We start from the raw sequence: 19,490 nt of genomic DNA, 5'->3' as shown, positions 1-19,490 counted from the left end.
TGCTGGGGGTTGCTTGCAGCTCAGGACACCAGGAAAGCTCCCTGGGCCGTGGGTGCTCCCCCTCTCCCATCACGACATTGGCCTGTTTCCTGGCTGGTGGCAACCACACTTGCATCTCACTTCTCAGCAAACTCAGCCTCGCTGTCCACGCCTGCTGTACTCAATGCTCTCGTGGCCCTGAGGCGGGATGGCTGCAAGGACCTTTGACTTTGCCTCTTCCTCCCACTGCCTCCTCCCCAAACCCATCCTTCCCACTGCCTCCAGAGTGGTCTCTGACAACCAGACCCTGGCAGCAGCACACTCACAGCCCCTCCCTGGCAGGTGCAGCTGGATGGGAAGTGAGATAGCCAGGACACGGACCTGAACCCATGTAGGATGCTGGTGTCACAGGCAGCGGCTTTACTCACAACGCCAGAACGCCAGGCCCTGAATGACTATTTTTTAATTAAAAAACAAAAAACTTTTTACTTGAGAGGCAGAGAGATCGAGCGAGTGAGAGTGCTCTCATCTGCTAATTCACTCCCCAAAAACCCACAGTGACCCTGGCTGGGATGAGGCCAAAGTCAAGGACTGGGAACTCAAGGTCGGTCCCCCATGTGGGGGGCGGAGTCCAGTGACTTTAGCCATCACTGCAGGACCTCCCAGCAGGGTCGCACTGATGGGAAGCCAGAGTTGGGTTCCAAACCCAGGACACTCCAATGTGAGATGACTATGGCTCAATCAGCATCCTTCTTTAAGATCTAGTATATTAATGCGAAAGGCAGAGTAACAGAGAAAAAGAGAGACACAGAGAGAGATCTCCCATCCTCTGGTTGGCTCCCCAGATGGCTACAATGGGCAGGGCTGGACCAGGCTGAAGCCGGGAGCCTGGAACTCCATCCTGTCTTCCACAAGTGTCTGGGCCATCCTCTGCTACTTTCCCAGGTGCATTCTCAGGGAGCTGGACAAGAAACAGAGCAGCTGGGCCGCCAACCAGCACTCTGAAGTGGATGCCGGCATCGCAAGTGGAGGCTTAACCTGCTACACCACAACACCGGCCCCTTAACAGACACCTTAACCAGGCCAAACACTCACTCACCCTGGAATTGAATTTTTTTTTAAGGAGAAACATGAGACCACTGTGGTAAAAGAATCACTGTTACCTTCTTACACTTCAACACGCATTACTAAGAGGAAAAATACATCCAGTTAGAAATACTTTAGAAACGACACTTAACCCAGAGCTGGTCTCTTAGAGACCAAGATTTACGGCACCTCGGACTCTCATGGACACATTCCTAACAGGTGTCAAAATGACAGGGACTGGTAGTGCTTCAGGGCCAACATCACACCTAGGTAAACCCAAGACGGCTGTGACACACAGGGACATCGGCCCATAGGCCATGTTGGCGGAGAACAAAGCATGATGGCTTTGGGATAAATTCCAAAGTCCCTGGCCTCTATGACCCGGCCCCTTCCCACCTCTTCAGAGGGCACCACACCATCCTCCCAGCACGGGGTCCACACCCACCTGAGAAGCCACACAGCCCACCCATCTGTGCCACATCCTGGCTGTTCCCCGCTCAGGCCGGATTCCTTCTTTCTTCTCGCTCACTAAGTCCCTAACCATCCCTCGAGCCTCAAAGGACTTCAGTTCCCCTACAAACCCTCTCTGGACAGGTCTCTGATCCCCAGCCCCTGGCCTGGCAGTGTGCAGAGGGCAGGGAAGCCATCACACCCAGGGCAGAACCCAGCGACATCTGCCCCTAGGCCAAGGCAACAACAGATGTCTGTGGTGTGAAGACCCGAGGCTAGAATCAAAATAGCTTGGGACACACATTGTGGCAATAGCGGGTAAAGCTGCCACTTGTGACGCTGGCATCTCCTACGGGCACCAGTCTGAGTTGAGGCTGTTCTAATCCAGCTCCCTGCTAATGCACCTGGGCAAGCAGTAAAAGATGGCCCAAGTGCTTTGGCCCCTGACACCCACGCGAGAGACCTGGATGAAGCTCCTGGCTTTTTATTGGCTGGAAGCTGTGGCCATCTGGGGAGTGAACCAGTAGATGGAATCTCTCTCTCTTTCTCTGACTTTCAAATAAATAAATGAATCTTTAAAAAAAAAATAGCATGCAGTTACACTCTCCAGGTTCTATCCATCGATGCATAGTACTCTATGGAGCTGGCCAGTGAGTGCCAGGTGCGACCCCTGCTTCCTAGGCAGACAAGCAAAGAGGCGATATTCCCGCGGGGCAGCCTCACGGTCCATCTACCCTCCTGCTTCTGAAGTGGCAGCGGTGTGAGAGCAGGGACCGCATCTGTCAGCGCCAGGGAAGCAAGACCACCAAGCTCTGTGTCTCCCTGCTCCCGCCTTCCGAGCGGCTCTGAACTTGAGCGACCCTTGGCTGCGCTCTCCGGGCGGCTCGTTTCCAGGGAGCAACGATGTTCACCAGGACCTGAATTCTGCCTGAATTCCTGCCGTGTGATGAGACCAGGGTTGGAATCATTTCATTTCCCCAACAACTTGAGGGTTCTGGCGTCTCTGAGAGAGCAGACAGGGAGGCACGGGGTCTCCTGGTGTCTGGGCTGAGCCTGAGCCGATGGCACCAGGGGTAAACAATCTAGTTTGTGGGTAGATTTTTAACAATGACAAAAAAAGAGGTACATTATTTTTCAAATAAAAATAAAATCCCTCTCCCAGATAGTCTAAATCAATGCATCTATGGAATCTGTCTGGACTTTCTCTCCTGACTTCTGAAAGCTCACAGAAAATCTTCTCATCCCCAAGGTCATCTCTAAGATGCTGGCTTGAGCAACCCGCCAGCGAGCCAGCTCCACCGTCCCACAGCAAACCTGGGCAGGCGCAGCGCTGCTGGGCTCACGGGCAGAGTGAAATGTGAGGCTGCTAGGGCGAGCCAGGTCCTGGGCCAAACCTCTCCCTCCCAGATGCCACTGGGCTCTGAGTCTTAAGAGCAGCCACAGATGGACAGAGGGTGACATGCCCTGTTTAGGTCATTATCGGTGGAAAAATAGAGAATTTCCACCTGCCCTCACGCAGTAACACATCATAGGGCACAGCCGCAGAGAACGCCCTCTGGTGGGGATGGGTCGAGGATCGAATCTTACGCAGGAGCACGGTGTGACAGAGCTGAGAAACCCTGCAGCCCCAGCTGGCAGTGAGGGGCGAGCACCGCCCAGCCCAGCAGAACAGGGTTCTCTGTGGGGGTCCGTGCACCTGCCAAGGCAGAAGGCCTGATGAGCCGAGGACAAGGAGGAAGCTGGTGATTCCACAAGACCAAACCCCTCTGCGTGTGTCTTAGCAGGGAGGGGCGTGTGGCCTCCACCTGGGCACCCGGGATCCGACTCCTCCAGCACAGATGGTGACTTCCAAATGCACATGGGGGCAGGGGTTGCAGATGGGAGTTGGGGAGTGGGGGACAGGTTCTGAAGAGCGAAGCCTGAGAGCATGGGGAGGGGGTAGTGGACAGAACGATGAGGGGTGGGACTGGCTTTGTGCTGCTTGTGACGCTGCCCACGTCCCATACCAGAGCCCCCACTGAGTCCCAGCTGCTCTACTTCCAATCCAGCTCCCTGCCAGTGCACCCGGGAAGACAGCGGAAGACGGCCCAAGTCTTGGCTGCTGCACTTCCAATCCAGCTCTCTGCTATGGCCTGGGAAAGCAGTGAAAGATGGCCCAAGAGCTTGGGCCCCTGCACCCACGTGGGAGACCCGGAAGAAGCTCCTGGCTCCTGGCTTCAGATCAGTGCAGCTCTGGCTGTTGAGGCCATTGGGGAGTGAACCAGCGGATGGAAGACCTTTCTCTCTCTCTTTCTCTCTGTAACTCTGCCTCTCAAATACATTAACGTTTTTTAAAAATGTTATCTTTCTTTTTTAAAAGATTTATTTATTTGAAAGGCTGGGCCAGTCTGAAGCCAGGAGCTTCCTCCTGGCCTCCCAAGAGGGTGCAGGGCCCAAGCACCTGGGCCACCTTCCAGACATCGCCACGCTCCTACCTCTGAAATCATGACTGACCTGAAAACAGAGATTTGCCTCTGCTTTGTGGGCGGCTGTTAACATCCAGAGCCTGGAGCTGTGCCTAGGATACAGTAAGCACTCAATAAATATTTGTTGCATGAAGAGTATATATTCTGGGGGCCGGCGTCGTGGTGAATGGGGTAAATCTGCCACCTGTGACACTGGCATTCCACATGGGCACCAAGTCCCAGCTGCTCCACTCCCCATCATGCTCCCTGCTAGTGCCCCAGGGAAAGCAGCAGAAGATGGCCCAAGGGCTTGGGCCCCTGCACAAACATGGGAGACCCCAAAGAAACTCCTGGCTCCAGGCTTTGGACTGGCCCAGCCCTGGCCATTGTAGCCACCTGGGGAGTGAATCAGAGGATGGAAGCGCTCTCTCTCTCTCTCTCTAACTCTTTCAAATAAACACACCTTTAAAAAAAAAAAAAAAAAAAAAGAACATACATTCTGCAGTGCCCACACCAACACTCTGCGGGTTCCCACAAAGTCAGGGGCTCCCCATTTACGGGATCTGTAAGCTTGCCGGCTTTGGGGAGACTGCTCCCAGCCCCGAGTGAGTTTGCCTCCTTTCCAAATACCTCTTGGGGAAAGTTCTCCTCGGGAATCTGTGTCTGATTTCAATAGAGGGTTTGCTTAAAAAAAAAAAAAAAAAGCTGTGCTTGCATTCTAATCCAGGCTTGGCACCCACCACACACACGCGGTGCCCGGGGGACCCCTGTGTGCACGGCACACAGCTTGAGGGCCTCCGCGGGAGGCTCAGCATCCAGACAAGCCGTGAAGGCCTTTGGTGACGCCGTGCAACCATGGCCAAGTGGGCTCGTTCAGCCCTTTGTCCTCAGAAACACAATACCGCCTTCTATACCAGCAAGCATTCGTTCAAACCCTCGGGGGGCAGTGCAGGATATGAAAATTATAGTAATCTAATCTCGTGCAGGAAGAAGCATGCATCACCATGACACGGTGACGGAGGCCAGGCCTGGCCGAGGCCAGGGGTCCACGGGGGAGGCTCCCCAGGAGGGCTGTGGACCAAACATCCGGGCCTGCCACACTCAGGTCTGCATCGCCAGGCAGAGGAGAAGCGGAGACGGGGCCAGGCTCTCAGGGCCACGCATTCACGCTTGGCCGCTGGCAAGCATGCAAGTCTCTCGCAGCCTGGGTTTTGCTGTACCCGACTGGTCTCCGCGGCTGAACATCTGTGGCTCCTTGTGGGTAGGAACCGAGGGCCTGCGGCATCACCGGCGTCTCCGGGAATGCCCTGGAAGCCTGCATCCGAAGAGAGCGAAAACAGCAGGAGGGGCACAGGGCGGGCAGGGGCGACCGCACCTACGAGCCCACAGCCCCGCAATGCAGGCTCCTGCGGGAAGCTGGCCTCTCCGAGCTCCCGCCCGCACCCCCTGCCCCAGAAGCCGGAGCCCCAGTGCACCGGGGAGCGACGGTCAGGCCCGCACCACACAGCTGTGTTCAATTTTCCGTCCTTGGGGTTTCAAAAGGAACATTTATTCTAGGGCCAGGATTCTCAAGTTTTATGGTTATACAACTCCCTCCCAGGGCCAAAGAATGTTTGAAAAGTTCTGAAATAGGCAAAAAAAAAAAAAAAAAAATCAGGAGAAGTATCCAGATGAAATGAAATTAAAAAAATGAAGACCCATTCGTATGTACAGCCTGTGACTTGGTCATATTAAACCTTCTGTCGGCTTTATACAAGCAGAGGTGTGAGTGTCGGGGGGGGGGGGGAGAGGGAGGGAGGGAGGGAGAGAGAGGGAGAGAAAGGGAGAGAGAGAGAGGGAGGAGGAGAAGGGAGAGAAAGAGAGGGAAAGAGAGAGGGAGGGAGGAGAGGGGAGAGAGAGAGAGGGAGAGAGAGAGAGAGAGGGAGGAGAGGGGAGAGAGAAAGAGGGAGCAGAGGGAGAGAGAGAGGGAGAGAGAGAGAGGGAGGAGGAGAAAAGAGAGAGAGAGAGGGAGGAGGAGAAGGGAGAGAAAGAGAGGGAAAGAGAGAGGGAGGGAGGAGAGGGGAGAGAGAGAGAGAGAGGGAGAGAGAGAGAGAGAGGGAGGAGAGGGGAGAGAGAAAGAGGGAGCGGAGGGAGAGAGAGGGAGAGAGAGAGAGGGAGGAGGAGAAAAGAGAGAGAGAGAGGGAGGAGGAGAAAGGAGAGGGGGGAGGAGAAGGGAGAGAGAAAGAGGGAGAGAGAGAGAGGGAGGAGGAGAAGGGAGAGAGAGAGAGGGAGGAGGAGGAGGGAGAGAGAGGGAGAGAAAGGGAGAGAGAGAGAGGGAGAGAGAGAGAGGGAGGAGAGGGGAGAGAGAAAGAGGGAGCGGAGGGAGAGAGAGAGGGAGAGAGAGAGAGGGAGGAGGAGAAAGGAGAGGGGGGAGGAGAAGGGAGAGAGAAAGAGGGAGCGGAGGGAGAGAGAGAGGGAGAGAGAGAGAGAGAGCAGGTGAAGAAAGCAGAAGTACAAAGGTACATTGAGTCCTGCAGTTTCTGTTTCCTGCCCTTTGAAACAGGACCTACAGCTTAAATTGCATTTTAATAAACAATCACAAAGACATCCCTTTCAGATGCTTCTATGCCTGTCTGTTTTCCCTATTTAATAAGCTGGATACCCCCTGGTTTTTTGGTAGTGAGACAGCAGTTTAAAAAAAAATCCTTATTTTTCCTTAAGACGTCTAGCGGCCTTTTTTTTTTTTTAATTGAAATGCGCTAAGCTAATTCATGATTAACATCCAAAAATCACTGCCAGGAGTGGGGAGGGGACATTCAAACAACACAACCACAAGGGACAAAAGGCTGAGCCGCCCCCCAGCCCAGGGAACGCCAGCCAGATGTCAAAATACAGTCTCTTACCCGTGGTCCTGGGCTCCTCTCTCTTCATGTCACCTGCAGTCCCACATCCCAAAGGCTCTGTCCGCACCAACGCACAAACAACCTTTCCTCTGGACTCAAGTCTCCACGGGGCTGGCTGCCTATGTACACACACCCAGTGGATCTGACACACCAGGCCAAACCCAGGCCTGCGACACAGTACACACCACCCACATTAGAAGCCTGGCCCCAGCCCAAGACAAACAAGACATTTCTGAGAGACAAAGTAATTTGCACAGATCCACCCGGAGCTGCAAAACGGACTGGGTCCTGCTCCTCGAAATGACAGCAGAGCTGCCTGGGGCACCTGCTCCCCTTCGTCCCAGTCTCTGAAAATGATCAGAAGACGAGGTGAACTGACCTGGCCCGGCCCACGTCCTGCGGAGTAATGGCCACACACTCCAGTCAAGAGGCGGCCGGTCCTGACCATAGGAAACCAAGCCCCTTCTCTTGGGCACCTGCTCCCCCATCGCCCCAGTATCTGAAAACACCACTTTCTCTCGCTGCTCTCGAATCAAGAAAGCAGAAGGGCCCTTGGCACTGCCTGGCGGCCAAGGTAACGGGTTGAAGTCCAAAGGATTCCTCCCGGATAATGGCTCTACTTCCCCCAGGGTTCCAAGTCGCTCCAGTCAGTTTCAGTTCTGAACCCAGGGCACAGGACAGCTGGAAAAACAGCAGCAGCAACAACAAACAGGATGCTAAACCAGGGCTTCTTTGAAGTGGAGGTTTCGGCATGCATGACAGTCTGGCTTCCAACCAAGCCGGGCGGACATACCACGAAATAGCATTTTCTCATAATGATAATTTTTAAAAGTCTGTGGCTCTAGCTGCTGAAGCTTGGCCTGCTCTTTTCAAAATAAGAATTTAAGATTTGTTTATTTATTTTAAAGGCCAAGGGGTGCAGGTGGTAGGGGGCGAGGTGGGGGGGGGGGACTTCCATCCACTGGTTCACTCCCCTAATGGCCACAATGGCTGGGACTGGGCCAGGCTGAAGCCAGGAGCTTGGAATTCCACCAGGGTCTCCCGTGTGGGTGGCAGGGGCCCCAACACTTGGGCCATCTTCCACTGCTTTCCTAGGCACATTAGCAGGGAGCTGGATCAGAAGTGGAGCAACCAGGATTCGAACTGGCGCCCATATGGGATGCCAGCATCACAGGAGGTAGCTTAACTCACTGAGCCACAACACCAGCCACGAATGAGAATGGATGAAAGCAATACTAACAAGTCCAGTCCTCAACCCCCCCAATACATGCTTACTACATACAATAAAATATAAGCAAGCAACTACAGCACACATTTTAAAACACACTCAGACACTCAAGAAATACTCATACAAGGACCCTTTAACCAAGGTTAGAGAAATAAGAACATTCCTGAATTTCATGCCCATTCAGTCATAAAACACTGGAACTTTAAACTATTTTTATGATGGACCATTTATATTCCATATAAGCGAAGGTGCAAACTTTAGCTAACACTCAGGTAGAACTTCAAAACCATGACTCACTGACAGGGGCAGGCGCGTATGTGTGGGCACACACATCTCTCGCACAAGAAAAATCAAACACTGCCTAGACACTCCCATGCGGTGCCATTATTATTCATGCAAAAAGCGTGTGTTCGAAATACTCCACATGGGCTGGAGAGCCCAACTGGGATCTGTTTCCCAGGATTTTCCATGCAACAGAAGGGAAAGATCGGTTGGGACCTACAGGAATATACATCTTAAAAGGTTGGTTTTGGGGCTGGCGCTGAGGCGCAGTGGGTTAATGCCCTGGTCTGAAGCGCCAGTATCCTTTATGGGCGCCAGTTCTAGTCCTGGCTGCTCCTCTTCCAATCCAGCTCTCTTCTATGGCCTGGGAAAGCAGTGGAAGATGGCCCGAGTCCTTGGGTCCCTGCACTCATGTGGGAGACCCAGAAGAAGCTTCTGACTTCTGGCTTTGGTTTGGCACAGCTCTGGCTGTTGCAGCCATCTGGGGAGTGAACCACTGGATGGAAGACCTCTCTCTCTCTCTCTCTCTGCCTCTCCTCTCTGTATAACTCTGACTTTCAAATAAATAAATAAATCTTAAAAAAAAAAAAGGTTGGTTTTAGGGACTAGCATCCCACATCCTCATATCAGAGAACTGGTTTGAGTCCTGGCATCTCTACTTCCACTCCAGCTCCCTGCTAATGCACCTGGGAAGGCAGCACATGATGGCCCAAATCCTTGGGCCCCTGCTACCCACCTGCCAGTTGCAGGGGCCTTGTTTTGTCCTGACCCAGATCCAGCTGTTGCAGCCATTTGGAGAGTGAACCAGCAGATAGAAGATATCTCTCCCTCTCTATGTCACTCTGCCTTTTAAATAAATAAATCCTTTCAAAAAGCTGTTTTTCCATAAGCTAAGTCAGACCAGAAGCCCAGGGAAAGACGGTATGAATACAAATGGTAGGATTCATGGCCAACATACCCTGAAGTTTCTCCACAGTATATACCACAAGCATGCCTGCATGTGTCTACGTGTGTGTGTGTTGTGTGCACATGTGTGTGTATGTGTCTGTACATGCACATGCATGAGTGTGTGTGTGGGCCTGAGTCTACACATGTGTGTTAACACCAACCCTGGGGGCAGCAGTGATGGAAGACCCGGATTAAGTTCCTGGCTCCTGGAACCTGGGCCAGGACTAGCCATTGCGGGCTTTGGGGGAGTGAACCAGTGGACGGGAACTCTTTCTCTCTCTCTTCTCACTCCTGCTCCATTATGTCCACAGCAGTATTCTGCACTCTCAATGCTGGCCCTTCCCATAAAACAAAAGCAAACTCTCCTCCTGCTCCGGTCTTTCTCCTGCTGAGACGTTGCCCGAGGTCAGCTTAGGGCTCACCCTACGTCTCTCCTTGTCCTCACTCCCTAAGTCTCAGCCATTGCCCAGTGCTGACAGCTTAGATCCGCAGGGGCCTATGCTTTGTGGCAGGGACAACAGGTCTGTTGATACATGAGTCACAGATATACGATAGCTTTATTGATCTGTCAGTCATACACCACGTAACTCACTAGGCGAAAGCGTGTAACTCAGCAGTGTTTAGGACGGTCACAGAGTTTTACAACCATTATCAAACCAACTCAGACATCTGCATCGCCCAAACTGCAGCCACAGGCCATGGTCACTGCCAACTCTGCCCTCTGCACTCCAGTTCTAGGCAGCCATCAGCTTACTTCCTGTCTCTATGGATTTAACTGTAGTGGAAATTTCACAAACAAGGAATTGTACGTGGTGTTGCATATATCAATATTCATTCCTTTTGTAGAACTGCATAATATGCTACTGAATGGATACATTTTATTTACCCATTCCTCAGCTGGTGGATATTTGAGCTTTTTCCAGTTTTGGGGTAGTACGAGAAACACTGCAATAAAATTTGTGTTTCTGTAGGGAGTTAGGTTTTCATTCCTCTTATGTACATACCTAGCAGTAGCTATGCAGTCATGGGTTATAGAAGATAACTCTGTGTTTAACTCTTTTTTTTTTTTTTTTTTTTGACAGGCAGAGTTAGACAGTGAGACAGTGAGAGAGAGAGACAGAGAGAAAGGTCTTCCTTTTTCCATTGGTTCACCCCCCAGTGGCCGCTGTGGCTGGAGTGCTGCAGCCAGCGCACTGTGTTGATCCGAAGGCAGGAGCCAGGTGTTTCCTCCTGATCTCCCATGTGGGTGCAGGGCCCAAGCACTTGGGCCATCCTCCACTGCACTCCTGGGGCCACAGCAGAGAGCTGGACTGGAAGAGGAGCAACCAGGACAGAATCTGGCGCCCTGACTGGGACTAGAACTCGGGGTGCCGGCACTGCAAGGTGGAGGATTAGCCTATTGAGCTGTGGTGTTTTTAACTCTTTAATTGCTTTTTTCATTCTGCTTGAAAGGCAAAGAGACAGAGACACAAACAGAGAGAGATCTCCCACTCACTGGTTTACCTCTCAAATGGTTGCAACAGCCAGTGCTGGGCAAGGCCAAAGCCAAAAGCCTAGAACTCCATCTGGTCTCCCACGTGGTTACCAGGGACCGAAGTATTTGAGCCATAGCCAGGGTGAGCAACAGCAGGACACTGGATCAGAAGAGCTGCAAGGGGCAGCGCTGTGGCGCAGTGGGTTAAACCGCCATCTGCAGTGCCGGCATCCCATACGGGCGCCAGTTCCTGTCCCAGCTGCTCTATTTCCAATCCAGTTCTCTGCTATGGCCTGGGAAAACAGCAGATGATGGCCCAAGTGCTTCGGCCCCTGCACCCATGTGGGAGACCCGGAAGAAGCTCTTGGCTCCTGGTTTTGGCCTGGCCAAGTCCAGCTGTTGTAGCCAATTGGGGAGTGAACCAACAGATGGAAGACCTTTCTCTCTCTCTCTCTGCCTCTCCTTCTCTCTGTGTGTAACTCTGACTTTCAAATAAATAAGTAAGTCCTTTTTTTAAAAAAAAAAAAAGTGAGTAACTCACTGCTGGCATCATTGGCATTCCCTGACGGTGAATGATGTGCAAAATCTTATCATAGCTCTGTTGGCCTTTAGCATATGTTCTTTGGATAAGCATCTATTCAGATTCATTGCCCCTTTTTAATGCCGTTCTATTTGTATTAGTCATAAAAGGCCTATTATAGATATGATCCCTTATCACATACATGATTCACTACCACCTCCTACCACACTGGTGGCCGTCTTTTCAAGCCCATGAATGTGCAAAACTGTTTCATCTTGATGAACTTCAATTTCTGTATTTTACTTTGGTTGCTTGTATACTTGGTGTCCCATCTGAAAAGCCACACCCAATTCAAGGCCCTTAGATGTATACCCCTGATTTCCTCTAAAAGTTTTAAGTTTTTAACTATTACGTGTATGCTTCTGATCCATTCTGAGTTAATTCTTGTACATGGTGTGAGGTAGGGGTCCAAAATCATCATTTGCATGTGGCTATCTGGCTGCCCCTACAATCTGTGGAACACACTCCTCTCTCTCTCCATTCCATTCTCTTGGTACATTTGTCAAAAACCAACTGACCACAAGTGTGTGGGTTTAATTCCTAGACTCTTACCTTCATTCCAGGTGCCAATACCACAATACCAATATGTGTGCGTCTTTATATGCACACCATTATGTGGTAGCACTGCACACACAAGGGGACTTCGAAGACTTCGTGGAAGTGGAAGTAAAAGATATTTATTCTGGTGCAAAACGACTCTGACCTCCATGCACAGTGTTTTCATAACACACAGTTTGCATGGCATTTTTTAACTACCTTTAATGCCATTATCAGATTGCTTTGACTGCTGTAGCTTTGTAGTACAAGTTTTTACACTGGAGGCTGAGCCTTCCTATTTCATTGTTCTTCAGAATACTTGTGGCTAGTCTGGGTCCCTTGGGTTTCCGTATTAATTTTAGAACCAGTTTGTCAATTTCTGCATTGTGTCTGTTGATCAGTTTGAGCACCCTTGCTATTTTGATGATGATAAGTCTGATCTCACACACTGGATGCTTATCCATTTAATTATGCCTTCTTTAATGTCTTTCCAACTCTAAAAGCACACATTTTACATTACTCTGAAGTTTATTCCTATCTATTTTATTCTTTTTCATGCTATTATGAAAAGAATCATTTTACATTTTAAAATTTCATTTCATATTAATCATTGCAAGTGTGTAGGAACATATATATACTCTATATATAGTATCCTACAATCAAGCAAAATTCATCAGTTCTAATAGATCGCTTAGTGAATTCCTGAGGATCTTCCATATACAGAATCATGCCAACTGCAAACAGTAATAGATTTAGCGTTTTTTTCCCAATCTGGAAGCCTCTTAGTTCACTTTCTTGTGCAGTTGCCCTGTCCAGAACCTTCGGCAAAATACAGTATTACTTAGGGTTCTCCAAAGACAGAGAACCAATAGGATGGATGGATGGACGGACAGACGTATTTCCTGTGCCTCTTTATTCCACCCAGACCCCCAGCCCACTGGGTAGGGCCCGCCACACTGAGGGCAGACCTTCCCCACTCATCCACCGACTCACCCACCAGCCTCCTCCAGACACAAGCTCCTAGACGCACACAAAAACCGCGATGTATCAGCTCTCCGGGAAAGCCCTAATCCAAACGCACCTCCTCCAACACTGAACGCAGGCCCTCCGAGCGGACGCCTCGGCTCTGATTTTGCAGGAAGAGCTCCCAGCAATTCCTCATCAAGTCTCTGCCAGCTGTGGCCCCTTGACAGGTGTCGTCGTCGGGCTGCACTTACCTTCTGCTCTTGGGTTTTGTTTGCTTGCTTTCTGACTTGGAAGGGTACTGGAGTTTGGCAAATGCTTTCTCTGCTGTGGCGTGATGTCCCTGGACCACGTGCTCCCCTCCCTTTCTCCCCTAGACAGGTTCACAAGTCCCTGCTCAATCCCTCCCCATCTCTTCCCCGATGAGTTAGCGACAGAACTGTCAGAGCAGTCGGCCAGGGCGGGCATTCGCCTTCACGATGACGATGCCTTTCGGGTGTAGGCACCCCACACTGGAGGGCTGGGTTCCATCCCAGGCTCTGCCCCGACTCCAGCCGTCAGCTAATGCAAACCCTGGGAGGTAGCAGTGAGGGCTCAAGTAAGTGGGCTCGTGCCACCCACAGACCCCAGCCCTGGCCATCTTCTGCTTTCCCAGACCATTAGTAGAGAGCTGGATCGGAAGTGGAGCAGCAAGGACTAGAACCAGCGCCCATATGGGATGCCGGCACTGCGGGCGGCAGCTTTTACCCACTATGCCATAGCGCAGGCCTCTCAAATCAATTTTATAAAAGCCCTCAGCCACTGCGTTCCATGCGCAGCATCTAATGACACCAGTGTAGAGCGTAGTCATCATTTTAGTCCTCACAGCAGTGCAAGGCAGGTGCTAGAGTCGCCATTTCACAGATGAGGAACCGGAAAAGGAGGTCACGCATTCTGGGGTCCCAGATCACCCCGCGGGCGTGGGTCAGAGCCACTAATAAAACCCAAGTCAGAGCCTGCACGGGCCATTCTCTTAAACCCTTGCTGCTGGGTTCACTTATTCATTAGCTACACACAAGCTCTGCCTGCATCCCCAGCACCTGAGCCCACGCACCAGCTGCAGTTCAACATATACTGTACAAGAAAGGCAGAACTGGCCCCGAGATGTGCCCTGGTGGGGGACGCCCCCGGGGGCCCTCTGGTGAGTACGGCTGGGTGCACACACCCAAAGAGATTCACAAGGCTCATTAGTCTGGAAGGAGCCTACTGCACGGTAACCCAACGTTTGCCAGGCTCACTGGGGTGCAAACCCATATTGTAACCCCTTTCCCCCTGCACTAAGACCCTAGGGAACACACTCTGAGAGATGCTGGCCCACGAAGGCAGGTCAGACTGCACAGGGCTCCCAGAAGGCTGCTTCTGCTACTACTGTGGTGGCTGGCTCTCTTGCTAAGCCTCATGGGTAGGACACCCACGTCTCACACACAAGTGCCTGGGTTCAGCTCCTGACTCCAGCTTCCCCGCTGGTAGGCGGCGACGATGGCTCATGCCAGTGGGACCCCATGCCACCCATGCAAAGACCAGCATTGGGTTCTGGCTTCTGGCCCTAGCGCCGGCCCAGTCCTGGACACAGAAGGCATTCGGGGAGGGAAGCAGCAGATGGGAGCTGTCTGTCTCTCTGTATCTTTCTCTCCCTGTCTCTCTCTGCTTCTCAAATAAATAAATCAAGCTGTTTCACAGCCACAGCTCACTGCCACATGAAGCTGTCCTTTTCTTTCTTGGCATTCGTCAGGGACACGAGAGGACACAGGACCACGGAAGAAATGAGGGATTTTCCCAGCCGCCACTGTGGCCCAGCCTCTCTGCCTGTCCACAGCCCACTGCTGCTTCCCTCGAGCCCTGGAGTTTTTCTCAGGGCGCTGGGGCATTGGATATGGTTCCCACAAGATCTCCCTTCACCACACGCCTGAACCTACTCTCAGAGGAACGCCAGCCACGGTGGTCCCCACAAAACTGCTGTTTCTCTCCCACACACTTACCTTGGTGCCGACGCCTAAATCATGGCTTCCGCCGTGGAATGACCCAAGCCCCCTACCAGCTTTCCAAGTCTTCGGGGTTCGCCGCTCGGACTCGCTCTGCAGGAGGAAGAACAGACTGCACTTGGACGCTGTAGAGAGAAAACCCGAAACCTCCTAGGATGACCACACGGAGGGGCTGCTGCTTTGCCAAAGCTGCCATCCCCGGCTGCCGTCCCCCCACGTGGGCAAGGACAAGCCCCAGGCACTGGCAGTCTCATCTACAGCTTCTTGGAGCAAAAGCCCCACCACTGCTTGCCATGTGTAAAGTCACAGCAAGGACCTGGCACAGCTCGTCCATGGTGAGGGGAGCTCAATGCTTCTGCTTAAGGAGTCATCTTCAGTTCAAACCTTCATCCGATCGGAACGAGGGGCTATGGGGAGAGAGGCCTTTGAACACCCGGAGACCTGGGATGCCAGGAACATGGGTGGAGGTCCTTGTGGGGTAGGATGTGTGAAGCCAGAAGTAGAAAGTGCGGGAGGCCGGACAGAGAAGTTAGGGGGGCGGACAGAGCCCTCCCCGGCGTCCAAAGTGAGCGCCGAGCTGGATCCTGGCCGGTTCCATTGCTGCAAGTGTGGACAGTGCACCTCATGCGCCTTTCCCCAAAGGCCGGGGAGCCAGGGAGAAGCACGGCTGCCCCAGCCAGGGATGGAGCTAACGCATGCATGTGACTCACCCAGCAGGTGTCACCCAGATACAAGATGACCCCCGTGGGCATGGGGTCATTCCTCAGGCTCCCAATGGCTAACGGCCTGTGGCGCTCTTCTGTTTGACTTTCTAAAATTCTTTTTTTTTTTTTTTTTTAAATTTTAGAGAGATGGGGCCGGTGCTGTGGTATAGTAGGTTAAGCCTCCACCTCCAGTGCTGGCATCCCATATGGGCACTAGTTCAAGTCTTGGCTGCTCCACTTCCAATCCAGCTCCCTGCTAATATGCCTGAGAAAGCAGTGGGAAATGGTCCGGTGCCTGTACCCATGTAGGAGACCTGAAAGAAGCTCCTGGCTCCTGGCTTTGGCCTGGCCCAGTCCTGGCTGCGGCAGCCATCTGGGAAGTGAACTAGCAAATGGAAGCTCGCTCTCCCTCCTCCTCCTCCTCTCTCTGCATCTCTGCCTTTCAAATATAAACACATCCTTAAAAATGTTTTAAAAAAGAGAGAGAACAAAGAGATCTTTCATTTACTGGCTCCCTCCCCAGATGCCCTGGCCAAGGCTGGGCCAGACTGAAGCCAGGAGCCAGAACTCAACTCAGGTCTCCCCCATGGGTGGCAGGGACCCAACCCCTCGAGCCATCCCTGCTGCCGCCCCCGTAGGGAGCCAATAGCAGGAAGAGGGAGTCGGGGCACTCTGATGGGGGATGCCGGCATCTTAGCTGCTGGGACCAACACGGGCCCTGTCTGGCACTCTGTTCACTCAGTAAAGACTCCAAGGTCTGGAGGAGCCAGTCCCTGGGTGTCTGGGCTGGTCAGCGGTTCCTGGCGACCAGGCTTGGGGAGTCCCGGTCTGCAGCCGCTGGGGCACTTCCTCCTATATCCTCCCCACACAGGTCACTTCCCAAAGGGAGACTTGCCAGCCCCGGGGAGGTCTCCCATGGGCAGCCCCCGGCATGGGCAGCCCCAGGCTCTGTTTTTATAGCTCTAGGGGAGGGGTAGGGTCAGGAACTTGCTTTACCTGTTGTAGACAGAACCTGAAACCCAGGTCTAGAGGAGGTGGTCGGGGGCGGGGGTGAGGGGAGTGGTCCCTGTGCAGTTCCCCCGAGGCAATAAAAAATGACCAACATTGCTGCTCAGGGAAACACAGACGGCCACAAAGTCACCGCTTCAAAGCCACAAGGATAGCTGCGGTAAACAGACGGAGCGATTGGGTTGAGGCCAAAGGATCCCTTCCACCCCCTCCCCCAATGTGTTTATTGCTAGAAAGCTCTGCAGCCTTGTGAGCTGGCCTCCATCAACTCCAGCCTCCCTGGCACACCCAGTGTTCCAGACCGGGGAGGAACCTGCTTTGGAAAAGAAGAGGCTCCCCATTTCTTGTATCAGCCACGGGGTGGTGGGGGTGGGGGTGGGGGCTGAAATTATTCAAAAAAGGGAAGGAAAAGGCCGAGATAACCACGAGAAGCAATGAGAAGGCAGACGGCTCTCTGCTGGACCACACGCCAGGGCAGGGGCGCACGCCCAGGGCAGGTGCATCAACAGGAGCCGATCTGCAGTGGAGATACTCAGCCCCAGGACCAAGGAATCAGGAAAGCCTGTGCCCCAGACCTGTGAGTGTCGCACAAACACAAAGGGAAATCCAGGGTGGCTCAGGGCTGCAACCTGAGAAGGTAGCAGATCAGCAGGAAAAAAAAAAAAAAGAGCCCTGGGGATTTGGGAAGAAGGAAAGAGCAAGAATGCCATCGCCATCGGGAAAGGTTCCAAAGGTGGTGACAGGTTGCAATTCAATAAACCGGTCAAACTGGTATTTAAAAAAGAAAGAAAAAGAAAAGAAAAAAGTCCCAGAGGAAAAGAAGGCATGGGGTGGAAAGGACAAGGGATGTGGTTCCCAGAGAGGGAGGGGAACAGGCTGGAGGCCAGGGCGCAGGTCTCCTGTCGCCTGTGGAAGGCGCTGCTTCCTGGTCCAGACTCGGATAGGTGGGGCACTCCTCCGCGAAAACCAGCCCTGGCTGACCTGTGGATGCACACAGCAAGGGAAGAAGGGTCTTCAGATACTTTCAGGACCCGGGGGCACCCTCTCCCCACCTTCATGCAAACCTCACACCACCTCCAGGAGCCCCCCTACACTGTCCTGCTTCTTCCCCAGGGACCACTCTGTGTCTGGAATGCGTGCCAAGCACCCGAGTCTAGCTGGTTCTCAACCAGGCATCCAGCAAAGCGAACAATGATACAAGAGTAATCATCGCTATGGTTACCGCTGGAACACCTGCAATGCATCAATCAATAAAACACCTGCCTAGCAGAAGGCCTCCATCGGTGTGGACGACACGGTGGCTTGCAGACGTGACTGGCCGTGTGCTGGGACAGCGCATGGGCAGCCCGCTCCAACTCCCGTCACACGGCTGAGCAAGGCTGATCACTCTGCTAGCATTAATTCCAACACCACACCAGTTGACAAGACAGCCATGAGTAGGTGGCCAGACTGTGGTCATCTACAGGAGCCAACAGGAGGGGGCATGGCAGTGACAAAGTGACATTAAGGGAAACAGCAGCAAAGGGGAGGGACTTCCTTCAAAGGTCACCCACAGCATGTCCTTAGAAAGTCGAAACAATGGTTTTTAACGACACACTCAGGGGGCCTGAGCTTGGCTGAAACAGTGTGCGTGTCTGTGTCTCTGTGTGTGTATGTACATGTATCTCTGTGTGTCTCTGTTTAACAGTCTGTATCTCTGTGTCTGTGTGTGTGTCTCTCAGGGTATATGTCTCTGTAGCTCTGTGTGTATATAAATGTGTCTCTGTGTGTGTGTGTCTCTGTAGCTCTATCTCTGTATGCATATCTACATCTCTGTGTGTGTCTGTGTGTCTGTAGCTATTTGTGTCTCTGTGTATATCTGTGTCTGTGTGTGCTGGTAGCTCTCTATGTATGTATTCTCTGTGTGTGTCTATGTGTCTGTGTGTATATCTGTGTCTCTGTGTGTATTACTGTGTGTGTGTGTCTCTATGTGTTCTTCTGTGTGTGTATCTGTGTGTCTGTGTCTCTGTGTGTATGTCTGGCTCTGTGTGTGTGTCTGTGTCTGTATATCTTTGTGTATGTCTCTGTGTTCCTCTCTGTGTGTACCTGTGTGTCTGTGTATGCCTGTCTCTGTGCGTCTCTATGTGTGTGTGCATTTGTGTGTGTCCATATGTTTCTCTGTGAATCTGTGTCTCTTTGTGTATATCTGTTTCTGTGTGTGTCTGTATGTGTATCTCCATGTCTGTGTATCTTTCTGTGTATATCTGTGTCTGTGTGTATGAGTGTATGTCTGTCGATGTGTATCTCTGTGCGTGTGTATGTCTCTATGTGTATCTGTATGTGTCTGTGTATCTATGTCTGTGTCTATCTATCTCTGTGTCTGTGTGTATCTCTATGTGTTTCTCTGTGTGTTTCTGTGTGTGTCTGTGTCTCTGTGTGTGTCTGTGTTTCATTGTGTTTGTGTGTATATCTGTGTCTCACAGTGTCTATGTGTCGTCTGTGTCTCTATGTTTCTCTGTGTGTCTGTGTGTGTGTTTCTCTGTGTGTATATCTGTGTGTCTGTGTCTGTGTGTCTCTGTTCTGTGTATCCTCTGTGTGTCTGTGTGTCATCTGTGTGTCTGTGTGTGTCTGTACAGAGAGCTTGGATAAAGAAATAACAACAGTCCATTTGAGGAACACTAACCACTGGTCGACTTCATCGGCCAAGCAGTCACGGGAGCTTTTGTGATCAAGGCCATCATCCACGTCCACACAGTGGGCTGATACCTGTGGATTAGCAGGCATTTTTGGCAGCACTGGATGTGTCACGGAGTCGGCATCGTTGGTTTTTCTGCAGAAGGACATGGCAAACCTGACAGGAGGCTTGCCTCTCCTACTTGACAGTGCTGGGATCCCACGTGTATCTGTTCCCCTACAATTAGACTA

At 52.1% G+C, this 19,490-nt stretch overlaps 1 protein-coding gene across 4 annotated transcripts in view; it reads right to left on the bottom strand.

The window, feature by feature from the left end:
* SVIL (supervillin) overlaps positions 1 to 19,490 on the bottom strand; it is a 198,475-nt gene that overhangs the window by 131,497 nt on the left and 47,488 nt on the right. For all 4 annotated transcript variants that reach the window (XM_062211118.1, XM_062211119.1, XM_062211120.1 and 1 more), the window contains exon 3: positions 14,872 to 14,967. The gene's annotated coding sequence lies outside the window, so the exon portion shown is untranslated. The remainder of the gene's footprint in view (positions 1 to 14,871; positions 14,968 to 19,490) is intronic.

This window comes from Lepus europaeus, chromosome 14, assembly GCF_033115175.1.
Source record: "Lepus europaeus isolate LE1 chromosome 14, mLepTim1.pri, whole genome shotgun sequence".
NCBI classification, from domain to species: domain Eukaryota; kingdom Metazoa; phylum Chordata; class Mammalia; order Lagomorpha; family Leporidae; genus Lepus; species Lepus europaeus.
The sequence above is the reverse complement of the archived record's forward strand: the minus strand, read 5'-3'. Positions and strand labels throughout refer to the sequence as shown.